The following is a 15,640-nucleotide window of genomic DNA, read 5'->3' as shown; positions in this document are numbered from 1 at the left end:
CCGCCATAGATCGTTGAGGGTAACAGTGTGATTAGGTTGACTGAGTAATCTCTCTGCTCTCTAGGTTAATCAAATCACTTCGAAATCTTCGTGAGCAACCAAAGGCCAGGAGCAAGGGCACCATTAACTTTAAAAGGCAGGATAGTGGACGAGTTCAACTCTGTTTCACATTGTTGGGGAACTATGGCCACAGAATTATTGAATTGTATTGCGTACAAGGAGGCCATTGAGCCCATCATTTCTGTACCAACTCGTTGAAAGAGCTACCCATTTAGTTCCACCCCTGCTCATCTCCCGGCAAATATCTCCTTTTAACTATCTTCATAATTCCCTTTTGAAAGTTACTGTTGAATTTGTTTTCACCCTTTCAGACAGTACTTCTAGATCATTACAACTCATTGCCCAAAAGAAAAATTCTCAACACCCCTCTGAAAATGAAGAGCAAAATCAGATCAATAGTATAAAAGGACAACAGTGGCCACCAGGTGAGATGCAGAAGTTACCTCCAGTTACCAGCTGTGGGAACAGTTTCTCCCTGTTCATTCTGTCAAAAGCCTTGAGAATTTTGAATACCTCGATTAAATATTTCCTTGACCTCTGTGCTCTTGAGGAGAATAAATCCACCTTCTCAAATGACTTCATGCAACTGGAGTATCTCATCCTTGCTTCAGTCAAGTAACTATCCTCTTCTCCAAAGGCTCAATCATCAGGGTCTGGTTTAGAACAGGGCTAAAGAGCTGGCTTTGAAAGCAGACCAAGGCAGGCCAGCAGCACGGTTCAATTCCCGTACCAGCCTCTCCGAACAGGCACAGGAATGTGGCGACTAGGGACCTTTCACAGTAACTTCATTTGAAGCCTACTTGTGACAATAAGCGATTTTCATTTCATTTCATTTTCATTTCATTTTCATTTTAAAGGGTCCTGGCAGATTGGACATCGTACTTGCATTGAGGTTTGGCACAACTTTGTTTCTTATGAACTCTTTTCTTCTCTTTATAAAGCCTTTTTGTTTAACACAAATGAGGGTGATCTATCTTTCAGTTGAGACACTAAATCGAAGCCCTCCCTCCCAGTTTGATGCTCCTCTAGATCCGACCAATATATATCCCCGAACCAATTTCATTTTTTTCTCGTTCGGGGGATGTGGGCGTCGCTGGCTGAGCCAGCATTTATTGTCCATCCGTAATTGCCCGAGAATGGATTGTTCTGCTAGGGCCTTTAAGAGTCAACCACATTGCTGAGAGTCTGGAATCAATGTAGGCCAGGCCAGGTAAGGGAAGGCAGATTTCTTTCCCTAAAGGACACTCGTGAACCAGATGGGTTTTAATGACAATTGGCAATGGTTTCATCGTTCGACTTCTAATTCCAGATTTTTATTAAATTCAAATAGCACCATCTGTCATGGTGGCATTTGAACCTGCTTCCCCAGAGCATTACCCGGAGTCTCCGGATTCATCATCCAGTGACTACCTGTATGCCACTGACTCCCACTTCCAACATAACAAGAGCACTTTAAAAAGATTTGAGTGGACTGAGAAACATTTCCCGATGTCCTGCTTTTGTGAAAGGCTGTATATAAATGCAAATCTTTTTTAAGCTCTGTTGTCCCCACAGTGTTTAGGAAAGAATGAGTCAGATTAGGAAACTGCAATTTGTCTTATTCCCTCATGCTAAGAGAGAACATTGGGAATTTGGAATCTGTCCCAAAAAACTGAGCTACAACCAGAACATAATTTTCCCATAATCCACTTTATTAAAATATTGGAGAACAAGCGTGAGAACTTGGGGTTAAATGGGTATTTAAAATCTAATATTTAACTGACCAACAGGCATCAGCAATAAAGAACCGATTTGTTCAACTGGTACCATGTTGAATATACAGAACACAGAACAGTACAGCACAGAACAGGCCCTTCGGCCCTCGATGTTGTGCCGAGCAATGATCACCCTACTCAAACCCACGTATCCACCCTATACCCGTAACCCAACAACCCCCCCTTAACCTTACATTTTAGGACACTACGGGCAATTTAGCATGGCCAATCCACCTAACCCGCACATCTTTGGACTGTGGGAGGAAACCGGAGCACCCGGAGGAAACCAACGCACACACGGGGAGGACGTGCAGACTCCGCACAGACAGTGACCCAGCCGGGAATCGAACCTGGGACCCTGGAGCTGTGAAGCATTTATGCTAACCACCATGCTACCGTGCTGCCCCAAAGTACGAAGTAGAAACAGTAGTAGACCATACAACATGTTTAGCCTGCTTCGATATCCAATGTGATCATGGCTGATGTTGAATTTCAAGTCCACTTTCCTGCACGCTCCCCATATCCCTTAATTCTGAGAGATCAAAAATCTGTCTATCCCAGCCTTCAATATACTCCGTGACGGAGCATCCATAACCCTCCTGGATGGAGAATTCCCTTGAGTGAAGAGATTTCTCCTCATTCATCATCCTGAGGCTATGCCTCCATGTTCTAGATTCACCAGCCAGGGAAATAGACTCTCAGTATCTACCCCGTCAAGCCCCTTCAGAGCCTTGCATATTTCAATGAGATTACCTCTTATTCTTCTGAACTCCAGAGAGATTAGGCCCAATTTACTCAGCCTTTCATCGCAGGACAATCCGCTTATTCCAGGGACCAATCTAATGTACCTTTGCTACACTGCCTCCAACTTAAGTATATTCTTTAAGCTGTGCACCGTGCTAAAGATGTTATCTAACCCTGTACAATTGCGCCATGCTAACTGACCATGTTCCAGGTATGAGTACGCCCACGTCCCTCTGAGCATCAATGTTTCACAGTGAGAAATGGTGTTAACGTTTTGAGTCCAGTATGACTTTTCTTTCTAACTTTGTATTCTGTTGAAAAGGTGTGTGTGTGTGTGTATGTGTGAAAATGAAATGAAAATCGCTTATTGTCACAAGTAGGCTTCAAATTAATTACTGTGAAAAGCCCTTAGTCGCCACATTCCGGCGCCTGTTCGGGGAGGCTGGTACGGGAATTGAACCGTGCTGCTGGCCTGCCTTGGTCTGCTTTAAAAGCCAGCTCTTTATGTGTGTGTGTGTGTGAGTGAGTTCATCCAAAGATTCGAGGGTGGGTGAGATTCAGTGACAAAGACGTTATGGAACAAGTGGCAATGGTAGTGGTCGAGGAACGAAGCATTGGTCCAGGGTAAGTGTTCATATCAAATAAGGGTCAGCGCTGTCTGAAAGCAAAAATATGAAAGCAAGATACAAACTGGGGAGGGGGATTCAAAATGCAGGCTAGAGTTCATGTTCTGAAATTTTTTAACCCAGTTTATGTCTAGAATGCTGTCAAGTGTTTAATCTGAAGACGAGGTGCTGTTCCTTCAGCTTGTGCTGGGCTTTACAAGAACATTGCAGCAGGCTGAACATTGCAGTGTAGCCTTGTGTGCTGTGGCATTTCACGTGTCCATCCAAATACTACATAAATGTTGTGAGGGTTCCTGCCTCTAGCACCCTTTCAGGCAGTGAGTTCCAGATTCCCATCACCCTCTGTGTGAAAAGTCTTTCCTCAGACCCCCTCTGAATCTCCTGTCCATTACCCCAAATCTATGCCCCCTGGTTATTGACCCCTGCACTAAAGGGAAATGTCCCTTCCCATCCACCCGATCTATGCTCCTCATAATTTTATATCATCTCAACTTCATGAGCCGTTATCTTCCACATTAACCCTTTGTGTGGCGCTTTATCTAACGCCTATTCAAAATCCACCTACACTATATCTACTGATTCCCCTTAATCTACCCTGCTGGTTACATCCTGGGGGGCAAGTTACTTGAGTTGGCTAGATGGGTAGGTAGCACAGTAATAGCACAGTTTTGATTCCTGTTTGAACTGAAGAAGCCTCGGGGCCTGCCAATCACCCTGTCCCGGTGGCATCACCAAAGGAAATAACTCCCAAGGATACAGTTCAAGATGAAGCATTAGCCAACAATAAGCCAAAGGATTTGCCTTTGGGCAAAGAACATACAGTTGAATTAGTTACATCCTTAAAAAACTTTCATAAATTTGTCAAACAGAATTTCTCTTTCGTAAAACTATGTTGACTTTGATCAATGCTAGGAATTTCTAACTGCATTGTTAAGACTTCCTTAATAATAGATGCCAGCACTTTTCCGATGACTGATGTCTCGCTAACTTGGCCGATGGTTCCCTGTTTCCATGTTGTACCCTTTCTTGAAAAGCAGTGTTACATTTTCTGACTTCCAATTAGCTGGGATCATCCTTGAATCTAGGGAATTTTGGAAAATAAGAGCCAGTACATCCATCATCTCTGCAGCTACCTCTTTTAGATTCTTAGTTTTGTCAGCCATCCTCACTCTCCCAAATATATTCTTTATTGCAGAGTAATTCTGTCTTATTTGATTCATTCTTTTGGGTCTTTGTGAGATTTTAGTCCCTTGCATTTCTCCAGTAATTTTCTCCTGATATTAATTACCGTAACTCCCCACTCTTATGACCCCCTTGGTTATACTCGTTCTGGTACATGTAGGCCCTCTGTTGAGTACTTGCTGTTGTTCAGTATTGCATTTCCTCAGTATTACTAAGGGCAAGGGCAGCATGGGCTAGATGCAGAGCAAAGCTTCCTCCATATTGTACAAGCAAAAACATCTAGGAAAGGTGCAACATTGTTGGCCTCCCTTCTTGCCCATCTGTTTGTTACAAATATTGCTTTGTTCCACCAATGCTAGCTTGTCCACCTCTAGCCCGGCTACTTCTGTCCTCAACTTCCTTCTCTTTGTTGAATCTCAAATCTCCACTTTCATCACTTTGCAAATTGATCTCTCAAATACTGTCCAAGCTATCCTCTACAAATTGCTACTCAGTGAGGATGCCATAGCCTTTGACTTTATACACAAGGCCTCGTTATTACATCACTCTTGTGCTCGCTGAGATCTATCAAGGCTCTCCAATAACTAATGTTTCCTTCCTTTCGCAAACTATGGGTTAAACCTCTTTTCGTATGTAACACCTCCCTCTTTTTGTTTGTTCCTTCACTCTCTCCATTTGTGCGAGTGCTCTCATATTATATAGAAAAATACATCTCTTCTGTACTTTGTGTTTCCCTCATTTTCTTTCTCACTCCTCTTTTCCTCTTCCTTTGCCTCTCTCTCTCCCTCTCTCTCCCTCCTTCCCTTTCCTCCCCCAAAGTTTTGTCACGGGTCCAAATTACTGTTTGGCCCTGAAAGTGTATAATAATTAAGGAGCACTTGGAGACGTTTCCCCTCAGTAAACCGTACATGTGTTTTCAATTACCAGCACAAACCCACAGCAATTTTACTCTACCAAATATATTCTTTGTTACAGAGTGACTCCCTGCCTCTTGTTTGATTCATTCTCTTTCAAAGCTGAGATACTGCCCAGAAAGCTATTGTTGGAAACCCCTGATGTCTTGACTGAAGAAAATGTGCATTTAAAAATACTCCTACTTTCTTACTTTTTTAACAATAAGTGATCAAGGCCAGTTCCTAATCACCCTGAACTTGCACAGCAGGTAGCTAATGCAGGTTAGGCTTAATCCCCAGACTATGCTGAATTCATCAGGGCTAAAACTGACCCGCATTCTCCTATCCGAGAGAGGAAAAACAGGTCCTTGCCTGCCTCCCCTACTGCCCTTGCTCCCCTTTCTTTTCACCTCACCTTGATCACTGTTGTGCTGAAAAAGATGTGGCGAAACATTGGAAGACTATAGATACAGCTTCGTAGTGATGCTTTCCCGCAGTCAGTTAATCAGGCAGTTTGCGCCAGAGGTGGCCACTTGGATATCATACCATCATATCATACTTAATGTTGAACATCAGAACCAAGAAGGCTTTTAAAAAAAATTCAGTCTTGGGATGTGGGCGACGCTGGTTGGGTCAATATTTGTTGCCCATCCTAATTGCCTTTGAACTTGCTAGGCTATTCAGAGGAAGGCATTTAACAGTGAACCGCAGTGCTGTGTGGGTCTGGAGTCACGTGTAGGCCAGACCAGGTAAGGTCGGCAGATTTCCTTCCCTGAAGGAAGTTAGTGAACCAGATAGGTTTTTACGACAATCATTTAATGGTTATCGTCAGATTTTTATTTAATTCAAATTTGACCATCTGCCATGATGGGACTTGAACCCAGGACCTTAAAGCATTACGCTTGGTCTCTGGATTACTAGTCCAGTGACAATACCACTACGCCACTAGTATTCCTGAGGAGATGGCCAAGGGTATTACTGATGGGCAAGATGCTTGATGCTGTGAGGAGTGAGGGAGATGTAACGGGAGGACGGGGCAAAGCAGATCCAAAATGTGAATGATAGGTGGTAGAGTATTCTATCATCAATACAAGAGGCAAGATATAAAGAAAGACAAAATGGCCCTAATCTTTGAGGGCAGTGTATCGGGAGTATGGTAAAGATGTGCTGGGGACTGTTCCTCTGGAAGTGGTTCCCAGGTAAGGATTGCACGGCAGTGGCCCAGGAAGTTCAAAGTCCAGGTGGGAAATTGCCCTGCAATGGGAACCAACCGAAAATGCAATTTAAGTCACAAACGTTGGATGGTGCCGACTGCGTAACATCAATAGTCAAATACAGAAAATGTTAGAAGAATTACAACCACTTTTTTTTTTTTTTTTTAATTTTTTTATTGGAATTTTTTGCAGAAAATATAACAAAAAGTATAGCAAAAAGCAGTAATATGCAACTAACAGCCCCATAACACCCACAATTCCCCCCATACCGTAACATCACAGGTATCACATTCCCCCACCCCCCCCCCCCCAAACAAGAGAACTTAACCATAAATTAAAATTAGATAAATCAAATTTAAATAAAATAAGCTAACATAATCAACGCCCCCCCACCCCCCCCCCCCCCCCCCCCCCCCCCCGGGTTGCTGCTGCTACTGTCCCAGTACTCTATCGTCCTATCGTTGAGCCAGAAAGTCGAGGAAAGGTTGCCACCGTTTAAAGAACCCTTGCACCGATCCTCTCGGGGCGAATTTAACCTTCTCAAGCTTAATAAAGCCCGCCATGTCATTGATCCAGGATCCAGGTCTCCACGCTTGGGGGCCTCGCGTCCTTCCACTGTAGCAAAATCCTTCGCCGGGCTACTAGGGACGCAAAGGCCAGCACACCGGCCTCTTTCGCCTCCTGCACTCCCGGCTCTACCCCAACCCCAAAGATCGCTAGTCCCCATCCTGGCTTGACCCTGGATCCCACCACCCTTGACACCGTCCTCGCCACCCCCTTCCAGAACTCCTCCAATGCCGGGCATGCCCAGAACATATGGGCATGGTTCGCTGGACTCCCCGAGCACCTGGCACACCTATCTTCACCCCCAAAGAACCTATTCATCCTCGTCCCAGTCATGTGGGCCCTATGCAGCACCTTGAATTGGATGAGGCTAAGCCGCGCACGCGAGGAGGAAGAATTTACCCTCTCCAGGGCATCAGCCCATGTCCCGTCTTCGATCTGTTCCCCCAGTTCCCCCTCCCACTTCGTTTTCAGCTCCTCTACTGACGCCTCTTCCTTCTCCTGCATAAGCTTGTAGATATCGGATATCTTCCCCTCCCCGACCCAGACCCCCGAGAGCACCCTGTCACTCACCCCCTTCGCGGGGAGCGCAGGGAATCCCTCCACCTGCCGTCTAGCAAATGCCTTTACCTGCAGATATCTAAACATGTTTCCCGGCGGGAGCCCAAATTTCTCTTCCAACTCCCCCAGGCTCGCAAACCTTCCGTCGATAAACAGGTCCTTCAGCTGTCTAATGCCCGCTCTATACCATCCCCGAAATCCCCCATCCATGTTCCCCGGGACGAACCTATGGTTCCCCCTTAACGGAGCCTCCATCAAGCCCCCCACTTCTCCCCTATGTCGCCTCCACTGCCCCCAAATCTTGAGGGTAGCCGCCACCACCGGACTCGTGGTATTATTACAACCACTTTTAGCAACTGTTGCACAGACCTGCCCGACCCTCCATGAAACCCCCAAAATTTGTTGATTTTCCTTGCATTGTATTCTTGTAAATGTCCTGATGCGTGCAAGATGAAAAGCTTCAACAAAAAAAAATTACTTTTTCAGCAATACGGAAGTATGCTTGTTTGTATAGCAGGTTAACCACTTGAGATTTGAAAACTTTGAATTTGTTTTACAAATGGGAGTTTTTTTCACTGTCAAATGTGTATGAGTGAGAGTTGTGATAGATTGTTAGAAGTTTAAAAAAAAAAATCTCAACTTGACTCTTGAGGTCTGCCCATGGTGGTTACTGCGTGATTGGTTATGAATGTGGCATGGCGGGTGGGTGTCTGAGGGTCAAGGATGGGTGAGGGGCATGGGTTGACATGGAGGTTGCATGGGGATAGGAAGGGAGATTGGGGTTGTTGGGGGTTTAAGGCATGAGGACCAGTGGGCTTCCAGAACAACTGAGATCAAGCAAAGACAACGGAGGTGGGCCGACAAGTCTGCCTTGGCACCTGACCCTATCTGTCTTAAACCCCTCCATTCCCCCCCCCCCCCCCCTCTCCCCCTCCCCTCCTGCAAAGCAAGCTATTCCGGCCCTATGAAGTACATCTGGGCAAAATGTATCCTTGGCTGCAAAGGGAAGCAAGAGAAGAAACAGTGAAGCCTCTGATCATCATTTTCCAATTATCTCTGGCTAGTTATGGTGCTCGAGGGCCCGAAGACAGCTAACATTGTACCATTGGTTAACATGGGACTGACCAAGCCAGTCGGCCTAACTTCAGATGTGGGAAAGAGTCTGAGGGACAGGAAGACAAAGATGAATAAAAAACAGTCAGCCGAGATTTGTAAAGTGAAAGTCATGTCTAATTAACGTGATTGAATTTTTCAGGAGCTAAAAAAAGGTCGATGAGGGTTGTGTATTTGACACATATGCACCCAGACCTCTCTGCTCCTGCACCCCTTTAAAAAATTTTAGCCCTTATTTTATGTTGGGCTCGATTCTCTGCCGACAGCAAAGTTGCCAATGTGGTGGAGGATCCATCGTTAGGCAAGTGCTCCACTCCCCGTTCGCAGCAACATCGAGGTTCACGCCTGTGCCAGTGGGAGGATGGAATTGGACTGTGGGCCAATGGGGTAACTCTTTAAGCGTGTTTCCCCTAAAGTCCATCGGAGGGCCACCCTCTTTCTTCCCCCACAATCCAAATCCTGTTCACCCCCACGACGACCCCCAATTACAGAGGCAGCCATACAGCACCATTACAGAGACCGGTGAACCCCCATAAGAGAGACCCCTGTCTGGAAGTCGCCCATAAGAGAGACCCCTGTCTGGAAGTCGCCCATAAGAGAGACACTTGTTTGGAAGTCATCCATAAGAGAGACCCCGTCTGGAAGTCGCCCATAAGAGAGACCCCTGTCTGGAAGTCGCCCATAAGAGAGACCTCTGCTTGGAAGCTAGAGAGCAGTCCGGGCAGAGGCAGTTTTAAAACAAAATAATCATGACTTTAAAATTCACATGTGCAATACATCTGCTGGCTCAGGCAGAGGAAGCAGCACCTGTAAATTCCTGAAAAGAAAAAAAAAATCACGCTAGCTAGGTTTAACCCTTTCACGTCTTTGATCCGCAAGCCTTTCATTCATATCCATGTGAAGCTGATTCAACTAGGCTATGATTGGCAGTTTCCACACCCAGCTGTCCAGATTGCTTAATTCATTTCCCTTCATGCTTGAGTGGATTTCAAACATCAGCCGTGAAACAAACCGTAATGTTTGTAGACATCTGGCTATGATTAACAGCTCCTGGACCACATGAAAGACAATTAAGTGCTGTCACCCTCGAAATGTGGGGGGGGGGGGGGGGGGGGGGGGTGACCCAGATAATCCTGTGTGTGTGCGAGGGCCCATAGCCGATGGACCTCACTATCGGGCCACCCGCTGAACTTTATCTACTGATCTACTGCATATCTTTCCATTCCACCAACTTGTCTATGTCCCTTTGAAGTTCTACAATGTCCTCTTCACAGTTTACAAGTTTTGTGCCATCCACAAACTTTGAAAATGTCCCTGTAATCTTGCTCATGAGTCGATATTAGGAAAAGCAAGGGTCCTAATATCTGCCCCTGGGGAACTTCACCACAAACCTTCCTCCAGCATGAAAAATATCCATTGACCATTGCTCTCTGCTCCCAATTATTCAGACAATTTTGTATCCACGTTGCTACTGTCCTTTTTATTCCCTCAGCTATAACCCTTCTCAAAAGTCTGTTGGGTGGCATTATGTCAAATACCTTCTGAAAATCCATGTGCACCACATCAACAGCATTACCCTCATCGACCCTTTCTGTTACCGCCTCAAAAAATTCCAGCAAGTTAATTGAACAAGATCTCCCCTTTAGAAATTAATTCTCGCTCTTCCCAACCAATCCACATTTTTCCATGTAACCACCAACACTTTCCTGAATAATTGTTACTGGAAGCTTCCCAATTACTGATGTTGAACTGACTGGCCTGTAATTGCTGGGGTTTTCCTTACAGCCTTTTTTGAACAAGGGTGTAACATTTGCAATTCTCCAGTCCCCTGGCACCTCCCGTTAGTCTGGAGAAGACTTGAAGATTATGGCCAGTGCCCCTGCAATTCCCATTCTCACTTCATTCAATATCCTTGGATTCATCTCATCCAGTCCTGGTGCCTTGTCAAATTTCAGAACCGGCAGTGCATTCGATTCTTCCTCTTTATTGATTTTGAGCCCTTCGAGGGACAGAGTTTCCTCGTCGGTCACCAAGGCCTGGGTAGCATCTATCTCCGTGGTAAAGACAGATGCAAAGTGCTCATTTCAAAAAAAACATGCACAGTCCAAAGATGTGCGGGTTAGGTGGATTGGCCATGCTAAATTGCCCGTAGTGTCCTAATAAAAGTAAGGTTAAGGGGGGGTTGTTGGGTTACGGGTATAGGGTGGATACGTGGGTTTGAGTAGGGTGATCATGGCTCGGCACAACATTGAGGGCCGAAGGGCCTGTTCTGTGCTGTACTGTTCTATGTTCTATGTTCTATTTAGTACCTCAGCCATGTGCAAGTTTACTTTTAGGTCCCTAATCAGCCCTACTTCTCTTTTTACCATCGTTTACTATTAAATGCTTGTAGATGACTTTGGAATTCTCCTTTATGTTGGCTGCCAATCTTTTCTCATGACCCCTCTTCGCTTCTCTAATGTACTTTTTCACCTCCCCCAAACCCTCTGTATTCCTCTTGGTTCTCAACTGTACTTTCCATCTGACAACAGTCATAAGCGCACTTTTCTTACTTAGTTTCTCGTGGGCTTATAATCAATACTGGTTGAAAGCCTCGCCCCAGAAATGGAAAATTTCTTTTGAAGTCTAGTCACTGTTGTAATGTTGGAATCACAGCTGCCAGTTTGTACACAGCAATTATTGGTTGAGGGATAAATATTTGAATAACTCCATGGAAATTTTGCAAACAGCTGAGAGAGTAGGGAGGCAGGGCGTAGTGGTATTGGCGCTGGATTAGTAATCCAGAGACCCCGGGTAATGCTCTGGGGACCCGGGTTTGAATCCCACCAAGTCTGGAAGTAAAAGTCTAATGATGACCATGAAACCATTGTCGATTGCCATAAAACCCATCTGGTTCATTGATACCCTTTAGGGAAGAAAATCTGTCATCCTTACCTGGTCTGGCCTCCATGTGACTCCAGACCCACAGCAATTGACTCTTCAATGACCTCAGGGATGGACAATAAATGCTAGCCCGGCCGGTATGCCCACATCACATGAACGAATAAAAAAATAAATCTCTGACAGTGCAGCACTCCCTCAGTACTGTATCAACAAGGTGTCCGCCTAGCTAAATGCTTGAGCCTCCCGAGTACAATTTTTTGACATGAATGGAGAGTGCTCACACTGAGCCATGACTAACCCCAGCAAGCTCTACTGCAATGAGTCGGATGTTCTGTTTGGCGCCTACTGCTCCCAATTTTGACCCATGCATTCAGCCAGTGAAGGGGCACTCGGGTTCATTGGGAATGTGAGGCCCCCATATGGCCAGTACGGGCAAACCCAATGGGAAAAGTGTGAGATTCCATAAATATTTGAAGTGGTGAGCTTGATGTAAACTTTTCTGCTCACCATTCACAGAGCAGCGTAGCTGCTTGTCTTCTTGAGTTTGTGAGCAAGTTACATTTGCTGAGGGCTCCAAGTTATATCCTTCACAGCTGTTGAATTTGATAGTTGAGGGGAGAGTGCTTGACGTCCAATTATCTTGACAACTATAGGGATAAAGAGTTGGGTTAGATGATTGAAGTTTGTCCGAATGGGGATACATTTCGAGCTGATCGTTGGTTTGGGAGCCTGGTGGTGTGGGGCGGTCAGTAGTGGGCAGAGGGAGCAATGCATTTGAAAAATGCAACAATTTGTATGTCTAGAATTTCGATAACCAAAATTATATTTCTTTCTGCCAGAATGATACAATTAACAAATTGCCATGTCCCTTCCTCATCATTACTCATGGGAAAATAACAAGAAAAACGGCAGAGATATATTTTCTGTTGACTGGACAGTGAACTTAATCTCTGGAACACATTGGTCACCTCTTGCTTTCCCTGTCAGCTCCTTTTTTAAAAAGGTTCTCTGCTGAGTTAGTGGTTCTCGGGGATAGCATTTGCAGGTATTGTGTAGGCCTTAGTCTCTGTGAGCAAAGGTGGTGAAAATCTGTGGTTCCTTCCAGTAGCCCTTTCCTGGGAGGTAAGAGTGAGCACGTGTTCAGTGTAGGACTGAGCGGAGCTGCCATGCACTGGTTTATTTTTCAATTGACCAAGTTAGCATTTAATCTGGGACATCAGAGGGTATGTGAATAAACAAATGTTAAATCCTGGTGAGTGATTTACAGAAGATTGACACCTCCAGCAGCCCATCTGCCTGTTGAAGTATTTTTCCGTTTATCGCTGATGCAATGTGAACCATCTACAGTAAGTCTCAAAGGTCTCTTCTGCAACTCCAAAACTGCAACTCCACCACCTGGAGGACAAGGGCAGCAGGCACATGGGAGCTCTATCTCCAACCTCCCATCTAACGCACACACCCTCCCAACTTGCGATTTACATCATTGCCCATTCATGGACGCTGGGTCAAAATCCTGAAATTTTCAAACAAACAGCACCGTGGTATACTTTTACCTCATGGACTGCAGCAGTTCAAGAAGGCAAGCTCACCCAGTACTTGAAGAGAGGTCTAAAGATTGGCAATAAATGTTGGCCTTGCAGGCGATGCACAAAATCTGATCAAGGTTGCGGCTTTAAATTAAACATGCCAGCAATTTCTTGATTTTCAAAGCTGCAGTGTGAAAACGCCTGGTCATGACTCTTATCCGATGAAGCGGGTCCAACTTGAGGTGTGGGCTGAGCCCACTCGACTGCTTGGCAGTTGTACGTATTGTTGTTGATGAAATTATGAGGCAGCTGGTTGTGGTGTGCCATCATTTTTTGTGTTTGTCATGCATTCCGAATGGGATTCTGTGAGAATCGATGTTTTGCATCAACCGGCCTTTGGTTTCAGTGGAGAATATTTTGTTGTTGCTGGTGTATTTTCAACATCATGGCACTTTTGGTATGTGTTCTGTTAGGTGGTGTCTCAGACACACAGTAGTAGAAGGCACTGGCTGATGGATGCCAGTGTTTTGTCTGAGCAAAGCTCTTCCATGGGAATGGGGAGAGGTGAGAGTTGAAGGACAACTATCACCTTCCCAACTAGAATAGCATTGAGGCAGGACTAGCTGTCGTTTGCCTGCGATCCTCTGGTTCAGGAACTCGTACAAAGAGAAGAGTGGGATCAGGACCACGTCTTTGTGCCTCTTCTATTGTGTGCCCCTCACAGTTCAGAGGTCACACCTTATTTTCGAGGCAAAATTATTAATTTTTTCAAGAAAAAGAATGCCAGTCAAAAACCACTGCCTGAAATGTACATCTGCCCATGTTCCGATCAGGGACAATGTACTTGCTATTTTATTATCAGTTGTGTGGCTCACCAGTTGCTCTTGAGTCCATCAGACTTTTGAATGGACCTACCTCATATTAAGTTGATCTTTTCTCTACACCTTGCTATAACTGTAACATTATATTCTGCAGTCTCTCCTTCCTTCCCTATGTACGGTATGCATTGTTTGCACAGCATGCAAGAAACAATACTTTTCACTGTATACTAATACATGTGACAATAATAATAAATCAAGTCAAATCAAATCAGCTGTACATGACCTTGGTGAGACCACATCTGGAACACTGTACATTTTTGGACCCCTTTTTTGAAAAAGGATATAATTGCATTAGAAACAGTTCAGAGAAGGCTCACTTGACTCGGAGAAGATAGAGGAAATGTGAATTTTTAAAATAGCCTGTGGTAAATTACGTAGAACTATTGAGTTTTATAGCACAGGAGAGCAATCACCCATTGGGCCATATATCGGTGGATGGGACATCTGCATCTTTCAGCTCCGAGATTATGTGCTGCAATTTTCTCATTAGTGCGAGCTCAGCCTGTATTGTGTATGAGGAAATTTGTCCAAATTCTCTCCTCACTCTCTTATGGTGACCCCTCGTTACTGACTTCTCAAAAGGGCATTACCTTTGTAGACAGTGTTTTCATATGAGATTGATTTGTGTGGTAAAAGGATTTTCCAGTGAAGTGAGATTGAGTGCAAGTAGGCCTTTCGGCTTCGGTGTTTAGAATATAAGAAGTGAGCTGATTGAAACATACTCGGTCCTGAGGGGGCTTGGCACAATAGATGTTGAAAGGCTATGATATCCTTGCTGGAGTGTGTAGAACCAGAAGTCAAAATCCCAGGATAAGGAGTCAGCCTTTGAACTCACATGAGGAAATATTTCTTCACACCCAGGGTTGCGAATCTTTGGAATTCTCTGAGATCTAAGGATGTGAATACATTGGAGAGAGTGCAAAGAGGTTGACAAGAATGGTTCCAGGGATGAGAAACTTCAGTTATAAGGATGGATTGGGGAGATTGGGACTGTTCTCCTTGGCGAGAAGAAGGCTAAGAGCAGATTTGACAGAGGTGTTCGGAATAATGAGGGGACTGGACAGAGTAGATGGGGAGAAACTGTTCCCAAACGAAAGGAATGAGAGGCCATAGATTTAAGATGATTTGCCAAAGATGCAAATGTGATGTGAGAAAAATGTTTTTACACAATGTGTGGTTCAGGTCTGGAATACTCTCCCTCGAAGCGTGGTGGAGGCAGGTTCAATCGAGGCATTAGAGGGAATGAGATGATTACTTGAAAAAAAACAATATGCAAGGATAGGTGGAAATGGCAGTAAACCATAATGCTTGTTTGGAGAGCTAGTGCAGACACAATGGGTCAAATGACCTCCTCCTGCGCCGTCACGATTCTGTGATCATAACATAAGAAATAGGAGCAGGAGGAAGCCATTTGGCCCATCGAACCTGCTCCACCATTTGATAAGATCATGGCTGATCTAATTGTGACCTGAAAGGCACTTTTTTGACCACCCCTCCCTTAGCTTCCTGGTTGATGAGAAATCTTTCTAACTCAACCTTGAAATGCTGGAAATCTCAAATTAAACCAGAAAATGCTCGATAAACCCAGCGCTTTGCAGCACAGGGGATTTGTACAATCGAAATACAGTTATGAATTCAT

The 15,640-nt window shown here is 44.9% G+C and overlaps 1 protein-coding gene across 6 annotated transcripts in view; it reads left to right on the top strand.

Annotated features, from left to right (window-relative positions):
• exoc6b (exocyst complex component 6B) overlaps positions 1-15,640 on the top strand; it is a 658,566-nt gene that overhangs the window by 421,641 nt on the left and 221,285 nt on the right. The window lies entirely within an intron of this gene.

The sequence above is a fragment of the Scyliorhinus canicula genome, chromosome 3 (assembly GCF_902713615.1).
Source record: "Scyliorhinus canicula chromosome 3, sScyCan1.1, whole genome shotgun sequence".
Lineage (NCBI taxonomy): Eukaryota > Metazoa > Chordata > Chondrichthyes > Carcharhiniformes > Scyliorhinidae > Scyliorhinus > Scyliorhinus canicula.
This window is presented reverse-complemented; position numbering and strand designations above follow the sequence as displayed.